The sequence below is a fragment of the Phoenix dactylifera genome, chromosome 6, assembly GCF_051530095.1.
Source record: "Phoenix dactylifera cultivar Ajwa chromosome 6, Ajwa_hap1_PhDact_Kaust_v1.1, whole genome shotgun sequence".
Taxonomy (NCBI): Eukaryota; Viridiplantae; Streptophyta; class Magnoliopsida; order Arecales; family Arecaceae; genus Phoenix; species Phoenix dactylifera.
In genome coordinates, this window is record NC_143195.1 from 9,478,170 (window position 1) to 9,502,929 (window position 24,760).

The 24,760-nt window shown below is 40.0% G+C and overlaps 2 non-coding genes across 2 annotated transcripts; both read left to right on the top strand.

Moving 5' to 3' along the window:
- The first annotated feature begins 899 nt into the window (after positions 1–899).
- On the top strand, positions 900–1,005 carry LOC149753291 (small nucleolar RNA R71). The gene has a single exon (XR_016395800.1). It is a non-coding gene; the product is annotated as a small nucleolar RNA R71 (small nucleolar RNA).
- A 21,115-nt stretch (positions 1,006–22,120) lies between these two features.
- LOC149753292 (small nucleolar RNA R71) lies at positions 22,121–22,226 on the top strand. The gene has a single exon (XR_016395801.1). It is a non-coding gene; the product is annotated as a small nucleolar RNA R71 (small nucleolar RNA).
- Positions 22,227–24,760: the final 2,534 nt, after the last annotated feature.

Below are 24,760 nucleotides of genomic sequence, written 5' to 3' on the forward strand. Positions count from 1 at the left end.
CCTTATTGTTACCCTCCCCAACCTTATTATCTATTATACGTCCACTCCTTAGGGTAGTCAAAGCATTGGCTTGCTCATGATTTAGTTGAGTTTCTTGAGCCACGTATTGTCCCCTAGGATTACTCATTAGTTGACTTGGAAGCTTACCTTCCTCTCGCTTATTTAATGCATTAGCTAGTTGACCCATTTGGGATTCTAGCTTAGCAATTGATTGCGTGTGAGAGTGCAATAGTTGTGTGTTTGCCTCCAAACCTTGAAGGGCAGTCAACACCTTCTCCTCAAAGGCTGTATTTCTTTGGGTTGGTGGAGGAGGATGCTGAAATTGAGTGGAGGGACGGTAGAGATGGAAATTCTGAGGGTTTTGAAAATTTTGGGAGAAGGGTTGGGAGGTATTAGAAGCTTGCTGCCTCCAAGAAAAATTTGGATGATTCCACCATCCCGGATTATATGTATTGGAAAATGGATCATTATCCGGTCTGGGCTGTGTTTGGGCAGCATTGATGTGTTCTTGCACGAGTTTGGGATATTGGGGTACTGAGGGGCACTCATGAATAGGATGCGATAGGCTAGAACAGATAGCACACACTTGTGCTTGGGAAGAGCTAACGACATGTCCTTCTATCATTAGTTGGTCAATCTTATGGGACAATGCATCTACCTTGCTAGACAGGTCCATAGAATGACTTATTTCACAAATGGCCCCTTTTCTTTGAAAATTCGGGGGTGCTTGACGAGAACATGAAGCATGGTCGAGGGAGTTTTCATTAAGATTTTCAAATAGTTTCCATGCTTCATGCTCATTTCAAAGCATGAAAGTCCTCCCGCATGCAGCATCGATCATCTGACGGTTTCGTTCAGTCAAACCGTCATAAAAACATTGCACTAGCTGCCACTTAGGTATTTGATGATGAGGGCATTTACGGATTAGGTCCCGAAATCTCTCCCAAGTTTCATGAAATTCTTCTCCCTCGATTTGGGAAAAGCTTGTAATGGCACGTCTAAACTAGTTCGTTCTTCCTATAGGAAAGTATTTTTTAAGGAATTCTTGTTGCATTTGATCCCAAGAACGAATTGAGTTAGCTTCTAAAGAATTCAGCCATTGTTTGGCTCTATCTTTAAGGGAGAAGGGGAATAACCTAAGTTTCAGGGCATCATCAGTGAAGTTCTGAATCTTGACCGTGGTGCAAATCTCAAGAAATTTATCTAAATGTTTGTATGGGTCTTCGTTGGTGAGCCCATAAAAAGATAGGAGCATTTGGATCACACTAGACTTTATTTCATATTGTACAGCTGCTACCTCAGGTAATCGAATGCAAGATGGGGAAGTGTAAATAGTGGGAGTAAAGTACTCCCTCAGGAGTTTGGGTTGTTCTTCCGCCATCTTAAGAGGTGGGGATGATCCTAATGTTTTGATCTTAGCTCGAATGTTCCTAAGAGTTCGTTCTATTTCAGGGTCAAAAAGTAATAGGTTTCTTACTCTAGAACGACTACCTTGCATACACTAGTACTCGATCAATCAAGCATGCAATAAAAGAGAAAAGCATATCAATCCTAGTCTTTGTCCTAAAATCACTAGACAGCTCCTAACTGGTTTGAAGAGGGCACCTAAGCCTCCAATCCGGTCTAATGAACCGAGTTGACCAGGTAAGCTCCCAGGTAAGTGAAGGGGTCACTATGCGTTCGCAAAGGTCCCACTTAAAACCCACTTGCCTCGAACAGATGAACTGTCTCTCTTATAGGGACAAAGCTTGCCTAGACATCAACTAAGCCACAGAGCGAAATTGGTGCAACTTTCGGTGATCTTCATCCTATTGAGCTCGAATGTCCCTAGGAGCCAACGTCTAATTGATTTTAATTAAAGTAACACTATGTGAGATTGAGTTCACCTAAGTTGGGCAAGAGTCCGGTGATGAAATCCGGCTTTTATCTTGTTGGGGTGATTGCCCTTACTATGTGCGGATTAATTTGTGTATGTGTATCAAACATGCATTCACACTTTTGCTGAAATTAAAATCAAACAATCACCACAAAATTTCAAGCTAATACTTAATTTAAATAAGAAAGGTTTAGAGGTTACCAAAGGGAATTTCCCCAGCAGTTTTTTTTTTTTTTTTGGCAAACCTCTACAGCATTCCTTTTCCAGCAGTTCTCTTTTTGATCATCCCAGATTTTTCCTTCGATTCCTGATCAAATAAGATCAAAAGAAAATTTAAAAAAATTAGTAGACGAGAAAAAAGAGATAAGAAAAGTAACAATAATAGAAAATAATTTTTTTATTTTATTTTAGACATATATATGTTTTTTTAAATTTTTTTAATTAATTAATAATAATTTTTTTTAATGATAGGAAAAATAACTATGCTAGCAATCTCCGGCAACGGTGCCAAAAATTGATCGGTTCTTTCAATTTCAAAAGTAAACCACGCAATAGCACGTATCCTATAGGATAGTGATTACGGGTGTCGGTCCACAGGAATTGGAGACAAGTTATTTTTCTTTAAAAATAAATCAAAAAGAAGGATTTGCTAACTTGATTTAACTAAATTAAACTATGAGTGCGAATTGGAATTGATCAGAGTAAATAGATCTAGGGTTTGGAATCCACCACATAGCACTGCATCAAGGATTGTGTTCTTAATTTTTGTCTTTTGGAGAGGCATGCAATTTGGCCACAAGCCTTTTAAAATAAAATCATAAAGATTGTTAGGAAGATCCATCTTCGGTGTAGCATGAAGTGTCTACCTAAGTATGCTAATCTGGGATGCAGCACACTTCATCTTCCTAGGCATGAATCATCTTAGGCTACTTTAGCAAACATGATTAGTAACTAGCATGCTCAAAGTTTAAATATCATAAAGAAATATTTCATTGAAAATAAGAATTTAAATAAGCTCCAAAATAATAATAAAAATAAGAACTACAATGCCCTGATACATTGCTAGGGCTTCATCCAGCCCTAGACTAGACGTTTAGCCGTGCATGGCTTCCGGACGACCTCCCATCTTCAAATGAAAGCCTTCACCTCCCATTATTCCCAAAATATCACAAAATATTCTCTTTCCTCCCCTCTCTCTTCTTTTTTTATTTCTTTCTCTCGGCTTTCTTCTTCTTCTTCTTCACCGAAACAGAGCCTCCTCCCTGTTCTTCCAACCGTGGCCTCCTTTTATATCTTCAAGAGCACCCAGTATCAAATCCCTCTTTCCCCTGTTTGGCGTCGGAATCAAAGGGGAAGGAGCTGGACGTGGTAGGTATGCCTTGCAGAGGCTGGCACGCAGAGGAGATCTCAGACACGGCTGGGCGCATTGGGTGCTGGGATCCCTAAAAATGGAAGGAGCTGTGATCGTATCCCGGAATGGCTGTGGCTGTAAATAGATTGGAAGAAGCTGGGTTGAATGCGGTTGAGATCCGTGGATGCTGGGAAGATTGCATCGCGGGAGGAGATAAAATCCGGGACGATTTGCTTCGGTGTGCTGGGAAGGAAAGAAGTCACCGGCTGGCTGCTTTGGGAAGAAGATCTCCCCTGTTTCAGTGCTGGGAAGGAGAATGGAAAGAGAGGATTTGGGAGATGATCTGTGAGCCCGGGATAGCTGGAAGTTGGGCGGAAGCGGGGGAGATTGGTCTTCCACTCGGTCGCTGGCTGGATTGACTGATGGCGGAACACCCGGGGATGACGACGTTGCCACAGATGCTTGGATGCGGAAAATGCCCAGCTGGATGCATCGCGGGAGAAGTGGGGACATGCGGAGGATCTGGCTATGGCTGCTGGGAAGGAAAGAAAGAGAGGATTTTGGTTGGGATGAAATCTTTGGGCGCTGGTTTGGAGCCGGCTGGGAATGGATTAGATCTTGAAACAGGGGATTTTTTTTGGGACGTGATCCAGAGGGAGTAATGTTGGATTTGTGAATCGGTTGGGAGGAAGTCTTTGGGCGCGGAAAGAATGGAGGATCGGGTTGGGTGATCTGCCGATTTTTGGGAAGAGAAATCCCCTGCTTCGGGCACTGGATTGGAGGGGAAGATCGTTCTTTTTCTTGCTCTATTTTGCTGGGAAAGTAGGTAGCTGTGAGGAGGTGGGGACATGGGCCGATGCGGAAGGGATCACTCGGTATGTTCCAAAACAAGGAGGGGAAGAGAGTAAATATGATGTGGGAGATGAATACGGGAATGAGTAGGATATGTGAATTTTTTATTATTTATATTTCTTCTTCCTTTTTTAGAAAAGTGGTTGGGTCCATTCGGGTAGGTTGGAAGGGCTTTGAATCTAAAATAAAGGAAGTTTGGACACGTGGAGAAAATGGGAGAGGCCTCTATTTTGCTAGGTTGGGAAGCTTGATGCACACGGGGAAATATGACATGGACAAAGGAATGAATAGCTTCATGCACATGTGGGAGAAAGTAGTCCACACATGAAACAGATTGGGACTAGTTTGTGAATGGGGTGACTCGACCTGCACACACATTAGACTAAATCAATATAGAAAATTAAACCAAACTTGAATTACCTCTAATAATTTATTAAAATGAAATGAGAGGGGAAACACATTTTCTTCTGTTAATATTTAAAATATGTGCATAACAATAATAATAAGTGCTATGTAAAATAGATAAATTTGTACATTATTTAGCACTTATCACACCCCTAAACCTACATTTTGCTAGTCCTCGAGCAAAATAAAATTAGAAAAGAAGAAACTCTAACTCACTTTCGCAGGCATCGCGATTGCATTTACCATATGCAACAAGGCTTTAAACCCCTAGGTTACCCTAGTGGACGAGTTATAGTCTCGTGAGGGTTTCCAGTGAAGATACCCACAAACTTCAATATTAAAATAAATCATTTATTGTTATGATTATTTTTTTTATTATTTTTATTCTTTTTATTATTATTATTATTATTTTTTATCGATCGATCTATGAAGTGAAAATCAAATTCCAAATGCATACTAGTAAAGAATTTCAAAGACTCTTTTTTTTTATTATTAAAATCTAATTTAAGATACAAAAATGATAAGAATTTCAAAGCACACATGGTTTTATTTACTAAGTCAGCCCAAATCCTAGGTCAAGATGCAATTCAAGTTGAAGTCATTAAGTTTCCGTCAGGAAGTTGTAAGACTTATTTATACTGGAGTGCTCGGTGAAATCTGGACCGTACACAAGCTAAGGGTTCGGATCAACAAAATATTGCAAAGACTAGTAGTTTCCAAGGATTGGTCGAAAGGACCTGTTTAATGATTCAAAATCATTTTATCTGCAGGATTTCGAGAGTTGTGGATATTTACTTTAGTACCTCACGGGCTTTATCTGTAATATTCCAGTTTACTCGAATTTTTACAACGACGGCTTTCACACTATTGTCTTTTTCAAGGTCAATATAGAGTTTTTTTTTGTTCCTTTTTATATATATATATTGTGCACTTTTACTCTTGTGGTGATTTTTCCGTATAACGAGCAATCAGTTGACAACTCTCACACCAGGTGGCATAAGGTGTCGGGCATCAAGACTCCCTACGGACTTATGCTCGGAGTTCTCATCACAAGCCCACTTGACCTTTGACAATAGGTAGCCCTTTTCGATGTTCCTGACTAAATCCATTATTATTGATAATTTTTTTTTTTTGGATTAGATAAGTATGATTCATCAGGGTCCAAGGCTGCTACTATACTATCAATATAATATCGAGCCTAGACCTTAAAAGTGTCGGCCAGTGTGTAGTGAAATTCTGAAGTATTAATTAGCTTACAACTCCCTAAGAGAGACTTAATGAAAAGAACTTAAATTTGTATTACTTCCGACTAGTCATTGGGCTTTTTAGATTTTATATACCTTGTGTGTTTAGCATTCTCGCATTAATGTATAGAAATGAGGTTGTTTTTTTTTAAAAAACAAAAACTTTTTTTTTAATTTTTTTTATTATTATTTTATAAAAAATGAAAATGAACACATTTTTTTAAAAAAGATTTTTTTATTTTTTTATTTTTTTTATTTCTTTTGATAAACCTGACATTATGAAGTGAAAACGAATGCAAGAGATGCAAACAAAACAAAAAATGAAAAAAATACTTAAAAATACCCCCAAACCTAAACCTAACATTATCCTCAATGTTAAAGAAATCTAAGAGAATTGGGTTGCCTCCCAACAAGCGCTAAGTTTATTGTCTTCAGCCAGACACGGTGTATCCTTAATTATTTTGATAAATAGGGTTCGTCAAATTAAGGGATTCGATCAATTGCCCATCGGTAACACAGTCCACATAAGGTTTTAACCTTTGACCATTGACTTTTAAAATATGTCCACCATTGAGGTGTTGGATCTCTACTGCACCATAAGGAAAAACCTTTTTCACTACGAATGGTCCATCCCACCTAAAGCGAAGTTTACCCGGGAAGAGTCGCAACTTTGAATTGAACAGCCAAACCTTTTGACCAGGTTCGAAGGACTTACGGTTAATATTTTTATCATGAAAAGCCTTAGTCCTTGCTTTATAAATTTTAGCATTTTCATAAGCCTCATTGCGCAATTCTTCAAGTTCACTTAGTTGGAGTTTTCGGTGAGGACCAGCTACTGCCATATCTAAGTTAAACTTTTTGATAGCCCAGAAAGCTCTATGTTCAAGTTCTACCGGTAAGTGACAAGCTTTTCCAAAAACTAATCAGTAGGGAGACATGCCAATAGGAGTTTTGTAGGCAGTACGATAGGCCCAGAGTGCATTATTTATCCTTTGAGACCAATCTTTCCTATCGGAACGTACCGTTTTCTCTAAGATGTGTTTTAACTCTCTATTGGACACCTCGACTTGTCCACTCGTTTGGGGATGATATGGGGTAGCAACTTTGTGGGTGATGTTATATTTGTGAGCCAAAGCCTCGAAAGACCGGTTGCAAAAATGAGATCCCCCATCACTGATGATGACTCGGGGTGTGCCAAAACGACAAAAGATGTTTTCATGTAAAAATTTAATCACAACCTTGTGGTCATTAGTTTTAGTGGCGATAGCTTCTACCCATTTTGAAACATAATCAACCCCTACAAGAATATATTCGAAACCAAAGGATGGTGGGAAAGGGCCCATAAAGTCAATACCCCAGACATCAAATATTTCTACAATTAAAATAGGATTGAGAGGCATCATATCTCTACGGGAGATGGTACCCATCCGTTGGCACCATTCACAAGTTTGGCAAAAGTTATGGGCATCTTTGAAAAGAGTGGGCCAATAAAATCCACTCTGTAAAACTTTTGCTGCAGTTTTTCTACCCCCAAAAAATGTCCCCCACAAGCTTGTGAATGGCAGAATGAAAGAATACTTTGAAATTCACATTCGGGGACACATCGACGGATTACTTGATCGGGACAATACTTGAATAGATCGGGATCATCCCAATAATAGAATTTCACTTGTGAAAAGAATCGGTTCTTGTCTTGAGTTGACCAATCATCAGGAATTCGTCCTATGGCCAGGTAATTTACTATGTTTGCAAACCATGGCGTTTTCATTCCTTGTACCCCAAATAATTGTTCATCTGGGAAAGCATCATGTAAAGGTGAGGTATTCTTAGAGGGCTCAAGAAGAATCCTAGATAAGTGGTATGCTACGACATTTGCAGTTTCTTTCTTCTCACGAATTTCTAGGTCAAATTCTTGTAGTAAAAGAATCCATCGAATCAGATGGGGTTTGGTGTCCTTCTTTGCAAGAAGGTGTCGAAGGGCAGCATTATCAGTGAATACGGTAACCTTGGATCCTAAAAGGTAAGATCGAAATTTGTCTAGCGCAAATACTACAGCTAGTAACTCTTTCTCAGTGGTGGTGTAGTTCAATTGTGCATCTGAGAGTGCTTTACTAGCGTAATAGATGACATGAGGTACTTTATCTAGCCGTTGCCCTAAAACTGCCCCAATTGCATAGTCGGATGTGTCACACATTAATTCAAATGGAAGGGTCCAATTAGGAGGCCGTATGATAGGTGCAGTGGTCAATTTCGAGCGAAGATTTTCAAATGCTTCTTTGCATGCTACATCAAAGACAAAGGGAGTGTCCTTGGCAAGAAGATTGCACAAGGGTTTGAAAATCTTGCTGAAATCCTGAATGAAGCGACGGTAGAAACCAGCATGGCCAAGGAATGATCGGATTTGTTTCACAGTTTTGGGTGGAGGGAGATTGGAAATAAGATCGACTTTGGCTTTATCTACTTCAATGTCCCTCTTGGACACGACGTGTCCTAAAACTATGCCTTCTTGAACCATGAAATGGCTCTTTTTCCAACTTAATACTAGATTGGTCTCCTTACATTTTTTCAAAACTAAGGTCAAATTGTTCAGACAATCATCAAAAAATAGGCCAAAAACTGAGAAATCATCAATGAACACCTCTAGAAAGTTTTCCACCATATCTGAAAAAATGGCCATCATGCATCATTGAAAGGTTGCGGGTGCATTGCATAGTCCAAAAGGCATCCTCCTATATGCAAATGTCCTGAATGGGCAAGTAAAGGTGGTTTTCTCTTGATCGTCTGGGTAGACAGGTACTTGATTATATCCAGAATAACCATCTAAGAAACAGTAGAAACCTTGACCAGCCAACCGTTCCAAAATTTGATCTATGAAAGGTAGAGGGAAATGGTCCTTCCTAGTCATTGAATTAAGTTTTCTGTAGTCAATACACACACGCCAACCCGTGGTTGTGCGTGTTTGTATCAATTCTCCTTCCGTATTTTCAACCACAGTGATACCTGATTTCTTGGGTACTACTTGTGTCGGACTCACCCACTTACTATCAGAAATTGGATAAATGATTCCGGCATCTAATAACTTCACCACTTCTTTCTTGACTACCTCCTTCATGTTAGGATTGAGTCTTCTTTGCATTTCTCGGGTGGGCTTTGCATCATCTTCGAGATGAATTCGATGCATACAAACAGAGGGGTCAACCCCTTTCAAATCGGCTACAGACCATCCTATGGCATGTTTATTCTCTTCTAGCACCCTTAAAAGTTTACCCTCCTGTTCAGTAGATGTTGACCCCCTAATGGATTTTTGATGAATACAAAACACTAGAGTATAATTCCATTTATCTTAACAATTTAATTGAGGATTTCATGTATTTTATTAAGAATATTGTTAAGAAATGTCTAGGCAAGTTCCCATGATTTTTTAAGGACTTATTGAAGAATTTTTGAGATGAAAGAAAAAGTTTAGGGACAGCCGAGACGTCTCCGGGTTGTCTTAGAGACGTCTCTGGCACAAACAGGAAGAACTGGCACGTCTGGAGACGTCCCCGGCACCTGCCGAGTCGTCCCCGCGATAGCGGAGTCGACTCTCTCAGTAGCGGAGTCGACTCTCTCAGTGGCGGCAGAAAGGCAGTTTTCAAGAGATATGCGCGAGACGTCCTCACCGTACGCGGAGTCGTCCCCGCACGTAAAAAGCAGACTTTCCGAGTTGTCCCCGAGGTAGCGGAGTCGGCTCTCTCAGGGTTTTCCAGAGGATGTCATTTTCGGTGATAAGGCAGCGGAGACGTCCCCTGAAAGAGCGGAGTCGACTCTCTCAGAGAATTCCAGAAGACATGTTTTTCGGAGTTATAACAGCGGAGTCGTCCCCAAGGCAGCGGAGTCGTCCCCATACAAAAAGTGCAAACAAGCCGAGACGTCCCCGTAAAGTACAGAGACGACCCTCTCAGAAAAACAGAAAAACAAGGATTCAAACGATACAATTCCAGAGTCGTCCCCGTAAAGTGCCGAGTCGACCCCAAACAAAGTAAAAAGTAAATTTATACAGCCGAGACATCTCGCGTTGAAGCGGAGACGTCTCCGGAGCGCCTGGGACGCGACTGACAACTTTTGCAGGTTTGGTTTGAATTTCAAATCTCTTTTACTTTATCTCTAACGGCTATATTTGCTTTTTGGGCTATAAAAGGGACCTCTTAAGTGCTTCTCAACAACTCTTCACCAACCCAAAGCTAGATCATTTAAGAGAGAAGCAAGAGAGAGAAGTTCAAGGGAGTGAGTGCATTCAAGTGAAGAAATCAAGTGCTTTCAAGCTTTCCAAGTGATTTCAAGCTCAACCACTCTCTTCCGCTCGGGATTCAAAGCTCATACTCAAGCCTACGCGATCCACATCGGAAGAATCATCATTTCCCACGCTTCCAACGGCAAAAGGATTCTTCCGGGTTCTATTGTTTATCATTGTCATATTTGCTTATTTAGAGCTTTTCAATCCTTTGTAAAACCTTTCATTGTGGTGCTTGTTCCAGTCAAGGGACTTGGAACAAGGGAAAGGCGTCCCAAGCCTAAGTGAAATTGGGGGTTATAGGGTTTGTTGTTAGCCCGGTGTAAAACAACGAGTTGGGTAGTGAACTCGCAAAACTACCGTACTGTATCGTGGATTATAGTGGAAATTCCCAAAGGTGCTTTGGGGAGTGGATGTAGGAGCAGTGGAGGCTCCGAACCACTATAAAGCTTGTGTTTGCGATTGTTTGTCTTCATAGCTGTATTTTAGCTTTAGCTCATACATTTGTGTGTTTTATTTTTTAATTAGACAAAAGTTTTAAAACACCCAATTCACCCCCCCTCTTGGGTGACCATCTCTGGGCAACAAGTGGTATCAGAGCGGGTGCTCTGTGTATTTCTTGAAAGACCTAACCGTCTTAGCCAAAGATCTAGATGGCAACACCCTTTAACAATGTTCCTGCTGAGGGGCAAGCAACCAATAGACCTCCACTCTTCAATGGGACAAATTATACCTATTGGAAGACTAGAATGAGAATCTTCATTCAAGCACAAGACTATGCCTTGTGGAGGGTTATAGTCAAGGGACCACAAGAACCATCACACATGGTTAATGGCATTCAAGTTCCCAAACCTGAGGAGGATTGGGATGAGAATGATGATAGGATGGCTCAACTCAATTCAAGAGCCATGAACTCATTATTTTGTGCTCTAGATGTAAATGAGTTTAATAGAGTCTCCACATGTAGTTCCGCTAAGAAAATATGGGATAGGCTTGAAGTTACCCACGAGGGTACAAATCAAGTCAAAGAGTCCAAAGTGAACATTCTAGTTCACAAATATGAGTTGTTTAAGATGGAACCCAATGAAACCATCACATGCATGTTTACACGCTTTACCGATATAATTAATGGTCTAAAGAGTTTGGGTAAATCTTATACTAATCCGGAACTTGTAAGTAAAATTCTCAGGTCTTTGCCGAAAGCATGGGAAGCAAAGGTCACGGCAATCGTAGAAGCCAAAGACCTCAACACCTTGGGGCTAGAACAACTTTTGGGCTCATTGATGACGCATGAGCTCACGATGAAGCAACATGAAGATGATTTGCCAAAGAAGAAGACAATTGCACTCAAGGCTACTTCGAGTATGTGTGAAGAAGAAAGTAGTGAGAGTGAGGAAGAAAGTGAGGACGAGGACTTGGGTTTGATAGTTAGGAAGTTTAAAAAATTCATGAGGAAAAAGAAACCCTTTCCAAAGAAAAAGTTTGGAGGGAGAAATGATTGGGAAAAAGAAAAAGAAAAAGAAAGAGACCCAATCATATGCTACGATTGCAAGAGACCGGGACACATTCGTTCCGAATGCCCTCAACAAAAGAAGTTTTTTGGAAAGAAAAAGAAGAAGGCATTGAAGGCAACATGGGATGATAGTGACACATCATCCTCCGAGGAAGAGAAGGAAGAGACCGCCAATTTGTGCTTCATGGCATTCGAAGACGACGAGGTATGTCAAAACTCAACTATAAATTTTACTTTAGAAGAATTGTATGAAGCTTTTCAAGAACTTATGGGTGATTGTAGTATGTTAGGAGCAAAGAATAAAGAGTTAAAAGCCTCCAATCAAAAACTGAAAGAAGATATTGAAAACCTATTGATTGAGAAGGAGAGCGTTAAAAATATTAACACCATTGACCTAGAAAATAGAAACTTAAAACTTAGCATTGAAAATAAAACGGGAAAAACACTAATTAAGGAATTAAATCTAAAAGTAAAATCTCTACTCGATAATAATACTTCACTTGCACAAAATGTTGAATCCCTTAAAAAGGATAAGGAAGAACTAGTTAAAGAAAATTTAAATCTTAAGAATGAGGTACATAAATATAAACCAATTATTGAAAAATTCACACAAAGCTCTGAAAAATTAAATCTTATTCTTTCAAATCAAAGAGCTGTTTTTAATAAAGCCGGATTAGGATATAAAACTAACAAACAACAAAAGTATCTAAAGAATTTCTTTGTAAAAGCAAAAGATGTAAAAACTGAAAAACCTACATGCTTTCATTGCGGAAAGAATGGACATAAAGCCTACTCTTGTATTCAAAGAAAGATCCAAACTAACAAGAGTACATTTGTGAAAGCTAAAAACATAACTAAAGTATGGGTGCCTAAGGGAACCAACTATACTAACCACAAAGGACCCAAGAAAACTTGGGTACCTAAGAGCTTCACATGATCATTTTGCAGGTATGCCTTGCAGCCGGGAATAAAAGGAGAATGTGGTATCTTGATAGTGGTTGCTCAAGGCATATGACCGGTGACAAGAGTCTCTTCGTCACTTTGAAATCAAAAGAAGGAGGAGTAGTCACATTTGGAGACAATGCTAAAGGTCAAATCATTGGTGTTGGTAAAATCTCCATTTCACCCTCCTCTTTTATTGACAATGTATTGTTAGTTAATGGACTAAAACATAATCTATTAAGTATAAGTCAATTTTGTGACAAGGGATTTAAAGTGTCATTTGAATCATCACTATGCATAATTAGTAGTCCAATTGACAATGAGATCATACTCACAGGACATAGGCATGGAAATGTTTACATGGTTGATCTTGATGATCTCACCATGAAGGATGGCCAATGTCTTGTAGCCATGAGTCCCAAAGTCAATGAGACTAGTTGGTTATGGCATCGTAGGTTAGGACATGCTAGCATGGATTTAATTTCTAAATTGATTACAAAAGATCTAGTCAAAGGACTACCAAAGATAGATTTTGAAAAGAACAAAATTTGTGCTGCATGTCAATTAGGGAAACAAACGAGAAGCTCTTTCAAGTCTAAAAACATAGTCTCAACAACAAAACCCTTAGAACTAATCCACATGGATTTGTTTGGACCCACTAGAACTGCTAGTCTAGGGGGTAAGAAATTTGGTCTTGTAATTGTTGATGATTTTTCACGTTTTACATGGGTTTCATTTCTTGCACATAAAGATGAGTCCTTTCCTGCTTTTATCAAGTTTCATAATAGAGTTTCGAATGAACTCAATCTTAAACTAAAAGCAATTAGGAGTGATCATGGTACCGAGTTTGAAAATCAGCACTTTGAAAAGTTTTGTGACGAAAATGGTATCAATCACAATTTCTCGGCACCTAGGACACCCCAACAAAATGGGGTGGTAGAAAGGAAGAATCGCACACTAGCAGATATGGCTCGTACCATGTTGTGCGAATCGGATCTACCAAAATATTTTTGGGCTGAAGCAATAAATACTGCATGTTACATTTTAAACCGTGCATTAGTTAGATCCATCTTGAAGAAAACACCTTATGAGTTAATAAAAGGTAAGAAACCAAATATAAGCTATTTTCATATTTTCGGTTGTCGATGCTTTATTTTAAATAATGGAAAGGACAATCTAAGCAAATTTAGTGCTAAATCAGATGAGGGGATCTTCTTAGGTTATTCCTCATCTAGTAGAGCATACAGGGTCTTCAACAAGAGAACTCTTGTTGTTGAAGAATCCATTCATGTTGTTTTTGATGAAGCTAACGGAGATTTTTCTAGAAAAGAAGAAGATGGTGATGCAGGTATACTTGAAGACCGAATGAAGGAATTCTCCATACAAGACAAACAACATGAGGATGAGATCAAAGAAGATACAATTCAGCAAGATGAAGAAGATCAACCTCCATCAAGAAATCAAGATCTTCCTAAGGAATGGAGGTATGCACATGGTCATTCAAGGGATCTAATCCTTGGTGATCCTTCGCAAGGGGTAAGGACAAGATCCTCTTTAAGAAATACCAGTAATTATCTTGCTTTCGTTTCACAAATAGAACCTAAATCACTAGAAGAAGCCGAAAAAGATGATAATTGGATGAATGCTATGCAAGAGGAATTAAACCAATTTGAAAGAAATGAAGTTTGGACTCTAATGAAAAGACCCCCTAATGTTACAATTATAGGCACCAAGTGGGTGTATAGAAATAAACTAGATGAAGATGGAATAGTCATAAGAAACAAAGCTAGACTAGTTGCCAAAGGTTATAATCAGGAGGAAGGAATAGACTTTGATGAAACTTTTGCTCCTGTCGCTAGATTAGAAGCTATTAGACTACTTTTGGCATATGCATGCTTCATGGATTTTAAACTCTATCAAATGGATGTAAAAAGTGCATTTTTAAATGGTTATATAATGGAGGAAGTTTATGTAGGACAACCTCTAGGCTTTGAAAACCACTTACATCCAGATTACGTTTATAAATTGCATAAAGCATTGTATGGACTTAAGCAAGCTCCTAGGGCATGGTATGAAAGATTAAGTAATTTTCTAATTGAAAATAAATTTAAGAGAGGAAATGTAGACAAAACCCTCTTCATTAAAAGAAAAGGAAATGACTTATTGCTTGTGCAAATTTATGTGGACGATATAATTTTTGGTGCTACTAACGATAGTCTTTGTCAAGAGTTTGCCAAGCTTATGCAGGGAGAATTTGAAATGAGCATGATGGGTGAACTCAACTTCTTCCTTGGGCTACAAATAAAACAATCAGAGGAAGGCATCTTCATCAGTCAGTCCAAATACATCAAGGAAATGTTGGAAAAATTCAAGATGAAGGATGCAAAGGAAATCAGCACACCCATGGGCTCAAGTTGCAAGCTTGACAAAGATGAAAAAGGTAAAAATATAGACTGCAAATTGTACAGAGGTATGATAGGCTCATTACTTTACCTTACTGCTAGTACACCAGATATATTATTCAGTGTTTGTATGTGTGCTAGATACCAAGCATGTCCTAAGGAATCACACTTGCAAGCTGTTAAAAGAATTTTTAGATATCTGGTAGGGACATCTAATGTAGGCTTATGGTATTCTAAACAATCTGACATAAATTTAATTGCTTATTCCGATGCTGATTTTGCCGGGTGCAAACTCGACAGAAAAAGCACAAGTGGCACATGTCAATTCTTAGGTGCTAATTTGGTTTCCTGGTTTAGCAAGAAACAAAATTCAGTTGCCTTGTCCACAGCTGAGGCTGAGTACATTGCAGCTGGAAGCTGTTGTGCCCAAGTTCTTTGGATTAAGCAACAACTTGAAGACTTCGGTATCAAAATGGATAATATACCAATTAAATGTGATAATACAAGTGCAATTAATTTAACAAAAAATCCTGTCCAACACTCTAAGTCAAAGCATATAGAGATTAGGCATCATTTTATTAGGGATCATGTGCTGAAAAATGATGTGATGATTGAATATGTATGTACTGAAAATCAATTGGCCGATATCTTTACAAAGCCCCTTTGTAAAGATAGATTCAACTTCTTAAGGAATGCTTTGAGCTTGTATGATCCTAGCAAATAAATTGAACTTGTATTGCATTGCTTTGCTACTCAAACTAGTAATCCACCTCAAGGTAAACATAAGTGAAAGCATGAATTCATCTAAGCTAAATGACGAACTGTTTGACTTTCCGGAGGATGGTTACCCTCCCTTGGACTCTTCATGGAGATATTTTCAGAGCCTATTTCATAGGTATTCGAAATTTGGTCAAACATTTCTCATTTCAATATTAATAATTCAAAAATCATTATCAAATTATTATAGGATGTATTATTAAGGGGGAGGATCACAAACAAATTCACTCTGTGTTTATCAAAAGAAATCATGTTGATTAGGGTGATTAAATAAAAAAATTGGGAAAAGATAGAATTCAGTCTGAAATTTTTCAGTGCCGGAGACGTCTCTGGCAAATCGCAGAGACGTCCCCCCAGGCGAGACGTCTCGCCTTAGTCGCGGAGACGTCTCAGGGACCGAACGAGGATTTTTAAAATAGGTCGAAACAGCTCGAGCCGACCCGAGCTTTCCCTTTCATCCCCGACAAAAACAAAAACCCTAGCCTCCATTTTTCTCCAACACAAACCCTAGCCTCTTTCTCCTCATTTCCCTAGGATTTCCATTCAATGGCACCCAAAAGAGCTAGGAGGACTGGTGGGAGGCGTCCTAGGGCAGCGGCCGACGGTGAGGAACGGAGGGAAGAACCTTCCGCGCCGTCTCCTCCGGTTGCTCCGCCGACCACAACCATTTCCTGTGCAAATCGCACAGTGACAACCGGGAGGTACATAGATTTTTATTTTCTAGATAATGAGGGGTTCTCTATTGGAGAGAGACTCCGAGCCCAAGGGTGGGAGCACCTTTGTACCCTCAATACCTCGACCTACCCCGGCCTTGTTAGAGAAATGTTTAGTAATATGGCTTTAGGGGACTTAGGGTACACTGCATATGTCCGGGGGACATTAGTAGAAATTAATGAGGACATCTTATCCACTGTTTTGCAAATCCCTAAGGACGGTGAGGCTCCAACCTCACATCCCCAAAGGGAAATAGCCCTAAACTTACTTTTAAGACGAGAGGACTGCGGCCCTCTTGATGTAGTGAACTCACAAGACCTAAATGCCGAGATGAGATTACTTTTAAGTATTGTCAACCGGGTCTTGTTTCCTAAAACCGGTCGCTTCGATTTTGTTTCGGAGCGAGATTTAGTTATCATGCACCATATCCTACTAGGGATTCCTCTAAACCTCCCTAGACTCATGTTAAACTACATTGCTCTATGTCATAGGTATTCTAGGTTTAGTATACCCTATGGCATGATATTTACCCTAGTATTTAAACACTTTAAGGTTCACATTCCCGAAAATGAACCTGCAAAACCCTTGAGAAACACCGACTACTATAATGAGGGCATAATGCGAAGAATGGAGTTTCAAAAGGTAGATGGGTCTTGGGTCAAGGTACCAAAAAGAAAAGCTCAAACCCTAGAGCCTGAGATCCCACATCAGGAGTCTGACCACCACTCTCCTCCACCCAGCCACATGGATTTCCCTGATATACCTTCCAGCTCAGCTGGACCTTCCACATCCATGCCACCACCTCCTCCAGTCAGTGGGCCCTCCTTCCTATCAGAAGACCAGATGCGTACCTTAGCATCTGTCATTTGCCACCAGATGAGGGAGGAAATGAGATCCATGATCTCTACTGAGTTGGCCCCCATCAGAGCTTCACATGAAGGGCTTCTACAAGAGCTGAAGGAAATTAGAGCTCAAATTGAAGCTACAACGCAAGAAATAGTTGGTGTGGGTGCCACCCAAACAATCAGATCAATTGAGCTAAAGGACAGCTTGAAGACCATTTCAAAGAGTCTTAAAGAGTTGACAAGCCCAGGAGGAAATGTGGGCACCTTGGTTGCCCAACTTAGAGGAAGAATTGAAATGGCAACCATAGAATTTGAAGCACTCGTGGCAGCCTTCCATAAGTCACAGGGAGATCAGTTCAAGACCCTAATGGATTCAATCAATGCATTTATAGATGCAGCTTGTAGGGCTTATGAGCAACGTCGCCGATAAGGGACTTTTTGTAGACATCTAGGGATCTTCTTTTTGTATACCCTAGGCTATTTTGAAACACTTTTTATAGTAGAAATCAATACTTGTAATGATTTCTTCTTTTAACTATGTACTGACTTCAAAGGTTTACAATGATACATGAATACAATTTCTTTTGAAACCTTGTGTATGTGCTACTATGTATGTGATTCTGTGACTGTGCATGTGGTTCTTGTGATGTGCCATAAAAATCTCATAACATACCTTAAGTATTCAAATTCAACATAACTTATCCATGCATATGACACAGGGGGAGCACATCTTGTGATAACTATGTTAAACAAAAAGAGGAGTCTGAAATGAATTCCAAAACAAAGGGGGAGTAATATGAATGACTAAAATTCTTTAATGGAAATAACTTGGACAGGGGAAGCACAACTTGAATCTCCTTGAGTAGTTCATAGAAGGATAATTTGTCCCCTTCATTGTTGATGACAAAAAGGGGGAGTAGATATATAGAAGGGGGAGTAGAACCAAGAGTAGAACCAATATGGATATTGGATACATTGGAATGCAAAATACGAAATTCATACTCCAAAGTTGAATTAGAAAATTGAAAAATATTGGCTTTTAGATAATTGCCCTTCTGAAAAAGAAAGGGAGAGTCAAAAAGGACTTAGCTTTCAAATTTTAACTTAATTCAAATTCAGTTGATATGCTAAAATTGCTTAAGAGCTATAAAGATCAATCTTATGCATAATGATAGAACTGAAAATTGACTATTTTGAATTATGCACACTGTATCTAGCTCTAATCAAAACATTATGCTTGTACATCTGATCAAATACTGTGTATATGTTTAAAATTCGAATTTTGCATATACTCAGTGTTTTGTCATCATCAAAAAGGGGGAGATTGTTGACCCCCTCATGGATTTTTGATGAATACAAAACACTAGAGTATAATTCCATTTATCTTAACAATTTAATTGAGGATTTCATGTATTTTATTAAGAATATTGTTAAGAAATGTCTAGGCAAGTTCCCATGATTTTTTAAGGACTTATTGAAGAATTTTTGAGATGAAAGAAAAAGTTCAGGGACAGCCGAGACGTCTCCGGGTTGTCTCAGAGACGTCTCTGGCACAAACAGAAAGAACTGGCACGTCTGGAGACGTCCCCGGCACCTGCCGAGTCGTCTCCGCGATAGCGGAGTCGACTCTCTCAGTAGCGGAGTCGACTCTCTCAGTGGCGGCAGAAAGGCAGTTTTCAAGAGATATGCGCGAGACGTCCCCACCGTACGCGGAGTCGTCCCCGCACGTAAAAAGCAGACTTCCCGAGTCGTCCCCGAGGTAGCGGAGTCGGCTCTCTCAGGGTTTTCCAGAGGATGTCATTTTCGGTGATAAGGCAGCGGAGACGTCCCCTGAAAGAGCGGAGTCGACTCTCTCAGAGAATTCCAGAAGACATGTTTTTCGGAGTTATAACAGCGGAGTCGTCCCCAAGGCAGCGGAGTTGTCCCCATGCAAAAAGTGCAAACAAGCCGAGACGTCCCCGTAAAGTACAGAGACGACCCTCTCAGAAAAACAGAAAAATAAGGATTCAAACAATACAATTCCAGAGTCGTCCCCGTAAAGTGCCGAGTCGACCCCAAATAAAGTAAAAAGTAAATTTATACAGCCGAGACGTCTCGCGTTGAAGCGGAGACGTCTCCGGAGCGCCTGGGACGCGACTGACAACTTTTGCAGGTTTGGTTTGAATTTCAAATCTCTTTTACTTTATCTCTAACGGCTATATTTGCTTTTTGGGCTATAAAAGGGACCTCTTAAGTGCTTCTCAACAACTCTTCACCAACCCAAAGCTAGATCATTTAAGAGAGAAGCAAGAGAGAGAAGTTCAAGGGAGTGAGTGCATTCAAGTGAAGAAATCAAGTGCTTTCAAGCTTCCCAAGTGATTTCAAGCTCAACCACTCTCTTCCGCTCGGGATTCAAAGCTCATACTCAAGCCTACGCGATCCACATCGGAAGAATTATCATTTCCCACGCTTCCAACGGCAAAAGAATTCTTCCGGGTTTTATTGTTTATCATTGTCATATTTGCTTATTTAGAGCTTTTCAATCCTTTGTAAAACCTTTCATTGTGGTGCTTGTTCCAGTCAAGGGACTTGGAACAAGGGAAAGGCGTCCCAAGCCTAAGTGAAATTGGGGGTTATAGGGTTTGTTGTTAGCCCGGTGTAAAACAACGAGTTGGGTAGTGAACTCGCAAAACTACCGTACTGTAATCGTGGATTATAGTGGAAATTCCCAAAGGTGCTTTGGGGAGTGGATGTAGGAGCAGTGGAGGCTCCGAACCACTATAAAAGCTTGTGTTTGCGATTGTTTGTCTTCATAGCTTTATTTTAGCTTTAGCTCATACATTTGTGTGTTTTATTTTTTAATTAGACAAAAGTTTTAAAACACCCAATTCACCCCCCCTCTTGGGTGACCATCTCTGGGCAACAGTAGATAAGTTGGCTGCGATGATTACAGGGAGGGTATCTTCTGGTCCTAGAAAGGCATACTTAAGAGTTGTCGGAAGTGGCTTCAACTCGAGTTTAGGTGGAGAATCGATGGAAGGACAAAGTGGTGCGCTAGCAATGGGGGGAAGAGGTTCAGGTCGGATCTTCCAAGGAAGGGAACTCATGGGAGATTGATTGTCGAGTAAGATGTTAACTTCTTCTATGGCCTTGTCTAAGTCAAAGTTGTCAATGTCAAAATGGGCCAAGCATGCCTCTAGGGGGTCATCTGCTAAGATATAGGGAAGGGCTTCCTCTACAAGATCATCCATTTCATCAATTAGGCAACATCCGTCTTCCCTCACATGTTGGTCAGCGGCATGAAACACATTCAACTTAATTTTCATGTTCCCAAATGATATATCCATTGTCCCAGTTCTACAGTTGATACATGCATTGGCTGTAGCTAAAAAGGGACGACCAAGAATCACAGGGATTTGTTTTTTAAGGTTGGGCACATGTTCCATGTCAAGGACGATAAAATCTACTGGAAAATAGAATTTGTCTACCTTGATAAGAACATCTTCAATCATCCCCCTTGGCATCTTCACCGATCGATCAGCCAATTGTAAAGATACCGAGGTAGGTTTCAATTCACCCAACCCAAATTTTTCATAGACTGAATAGGGTAGAAGATTCACACTTGCCCCTAGATCTAAAAGTGCTCGATCAATGAAGTTATCTCCTATGACACAGGAAATAGTGGGAGCGCCAGGATCTTTGAATTTTGGAGGGGTGTTGTGTTGGAGAATGGAACTTACCTGCTCAGTTAGGAGGACCTTTTTAGGCACATGTGTCCTAGATTTCCGCTTTTGGGTGCAAAGGTCTTTGAGAAATTTGGCATAGGAGTGAACTTGTTTGATAGCATCAAGGAGTGGGAGGTTGATTTTAACTTGTTTGAAGACCTCCATCATCTCTTCTAATGAAGTTCCCTTCTTGCCAAAGGGGGAGGATGCATTAAGTGCTTCAGAAAATGGAGCCTTTGGAATATGGGTTGTGGCAGATGGTGGACTAGTTGAAGAAGGTTTTGGGTTTTCATGTGATATATTCTTCTCTTCTTCTTTTCCTTCCTTATTGTTACCCTCCCCAACCTTATTATCTATTATACGTCCACTCCTTAGGGTAGTCAAAGCATTGGCTTGCTCATGATTTAGTTGAGTTTCTTGAGCCATGTATTGTCCCCTAGGATTACTCATTGGTTGACTTGGAAGCTTACCTTCCTCTCGCTTGTTTAATGCATTAGCTAGTTGACCCATTTGGAATTCTAGCTTAGCAATTGATTGCGTGTGAGAGTCCAATAGTTGTGTGTTTGCCTCCAAACCTTGAAGGGCAGTCAACACCTTCTCCTCAAAGGCTGTATTTCTTTGCGTTGGAGGAGGAGGATGCTGAAATTGAGTGGAGGGACGGTAGAGATGGAAATTCTGAGGGTTTTGAAAATTTTGGGAGCAGGGTTGGGAGGTATTAGAAGCTTGCTGCCTCCAAGAAAAATTTGGATGATTCCACCATCCCGGATTATATGTATTGGAAAATGGATCATTATCCGGTCTGCGCTGTGTTTGGGCAGCATTGATGTGTTCTTGCACGAGTTCGGGATATTGGGGTGCTGAGGGGCACTCATGAATAGGATGCGATGGGCTAGAACAGATAGCACACACTTGTGCTTGGGAAGAGCTAACGACATGTCCTCCTATCATTAGTTGGTCAATCTTATGGGACAATGCATCTACCTTGCTAGACAGGTCCATAGAATGACTTATTTCACAAATGGCCCCTTTTTTCTGAAAATTCGGGGGTGCTTGACGAGAACATGAAGCATGGTCGAGGGAGTTTTCATTAAGATTTTTAAATAGTTGCCATGCTTCATGCTCATTTCGAAGCATGAAAGTCCCCCCGCATGCAGCATCGATCATCTGACGGTTTCGTTCAGTCAAACCGTCATAAAAATATTGCACTAGCTGCCACTTAGGTATTTGATGATGAGGGCATTTACGGATTAGGTCCCGAAATCTCTCCCAAGTTTCATGAAATTCTTCTCCCTCGGTTTGGGAGAAGCTTGTAATGACACGTCTAAACTAGTTCGTTCTTCCTATAGGAAAGTATTTTTTAAAGAATTCTTGTTGCATTTGATCCCAAGAACGAATTGAGTTAGCTTCTAAAGAATTCAGCCATTGTTTGGCTCTATCTTTAAGGGAGAAGGGGAATAACCTAAGTTTCAGGGCATCATCAGTGAAGTTCTGAATCTTGACAGTGGTGCAAATCTCAAGAAATTCATCTAAATATTTGTATGGGTCTTCGTTGGTGAGCCCATAAAAAGATGGGAGCATTTGGATCACACTAGACTTTATTTCATATTGTACAGCTGCTACCTCAGGTAATCGAATGCAAGATGGGGAAGTGTAAATAGTGGGAGTAAAGTACTCCCTCAGGGGTTTGGGTTGTTCTTCAGCCATCTTAGGAGGTGGGGATGATCCTAATGTTTTGATCTTAGCTCGAATGTTCCTAAGGGTTCATTCTATTTCAGGGTCAAAAGGTAATAGGTTTCTTACTCTAGAACGACTACCTTGCATACACTAGTACTCGATCAATCAAACATGCAATAAAAGAGAAAAGCATATCAATCCTAGTCTTTGTCCTAAAATCACTAGACAGCTCCTAACTGGTTTGAAGAGGGCACCTAAGCCTCCAATCCGGTCTAATGAACCAAGTTGACCAGGTAAGCTCCCAGATAAGTGGAGGGGTCACGATGCGTTCGCAAAGGTCCCACTTAAAACCCACTTGCCTCGAACAGATGAACTGTCTCTCTTATAGGGACAAAGCTTGCCTAGACATCAACTAAGCCACAGAGCGAAATTGGTGCAACTTTCGGTGATCTTCATCCTATTGAGCTCGAATGTCCCTAGGAGCCAACGTCTAATTGATTTTAATTAAAGTGACACTATGTGAGATTGAGTTCACCTAAGTTGGGCAAGAGTCCGGTGATGAAATCCGGCTCTTATCTTGTTGGGGTGATTGCCCTTACTATGTGCGGATTAATTTGTGTATGTGTATCAAACATGCATTCACACTTTTGCTGAAATTAAAATCAAACAATCACCACAAAATTTCAAGCTAATACTTAATTTAAATAAGAAAGGTTTAGAGGTTACCAAAGGGAATTTCCCCAGCAGTTTATTTTTTTTTTTGGCAAACCTCTACAGCATTCCTTTTCCAGCAGTTCTCTTTTTGATCATCCCAGATTTTTCCTTCGATTCCTGATCAAATAAGATCAAAAGAAAATTTAAAAAAAATTAGTAGACGAGAAAAAAGAGATAAGAAAAGTAACAATAATAGAAAATAATTTTTTTTATATTTTATTTTAGACATATATATGTTTTTTTAAAATTTTTTTAATTAATTAATAATATTTTTTTTAATGATAAGAAAAATAACTATGATAGCAATCCCTGGCAACGGCGCCAAAAATTGATCGGTTCTTTTAATTTCAAAAGTAAACCACGCAATAGCACGTATCCTGTAGGATAGTGATTACGGGTGTCGGTCCACAGGGATTGGAGACAAGTTATTTTTCTTTAAAAATAAATCAAAAAGAAGGATTTGCTAATTTGATTTAACTGAATTAAACTATGAGTGCGAATTGGAATTGATCAGAGTAAATAGATCTAGAATTTGGAATCCACCACATAGCATTGCATCAAGGACTGTGTTCTTAATTTTTGTCTTTTGGAGAGGCATGCAATTTGGCCACAAGCCTTTTCAAATAAAATCATAAAGAGTGTTAGGAAGATCCATCTTCGGTGTAGCATGAAGTGTCTACCTAAGTATGCTAATCTAGGATGTAGCACACTTCATCTTCCTAGGCATGAATCATCTTAGACTACTTTAGCAAACATGATTAGTAACTAGCATGCTCAAAGTTTAAATATCATAAAGAAATATTTTATTGAAAATAAGAATTTAAACAAGCTCCAAAATATAATAAAAATAAGAACTACAATGCCCTGATACATTGCTAGGGCTTCATCCTGCCCTAGACTAGACGTTTAGCCGCGCATGGCTTCCGGACGACCTCCCATCTTCAAATGAAAGCCTTCACCTCCCAATATTCCCAAAATATCACAAAATATTCTCTTTCCTCCCCTCTCTCTTCTTTTTTTATTTCTTTCTCTCGGCTTTCTTCTTCTTCTTCTTCACCGAAACAGAGCCTCCTCCCTGTTCTTCCAACCGTGGCCTCCTTTTATATCTTCAAGAGCACCCCGTATCAAATCCCTCTTTCCCTTGTTTGGCATCGGAATCAAAGGGGAAGGAGCTGGATGTGGTAGGTATGCCTTGCAGAGGCTGGCACGCAGAGGATATCTCGAACACGGCTGGGCGCATTGGGTGCTGGGATCCCTGAAAATGGAAGGAGCTGTGATCGTATCCCGGAATGGCTGTGGCTGCAAATGGATTGGAAGAAGCTGGGTTGAATGCGGTTGAGATCCGTGGATGCTGGGAAGATTGCATCGCGGGAGGAGATCAAATCCGGGACGATTTGCTTCGTTGTGCTGGGAAGGAAAGAAGTCACCGGCTGGTTGCTTTGGGAAGAAGATCTCCCCTGTTTCAGTGCTGGGA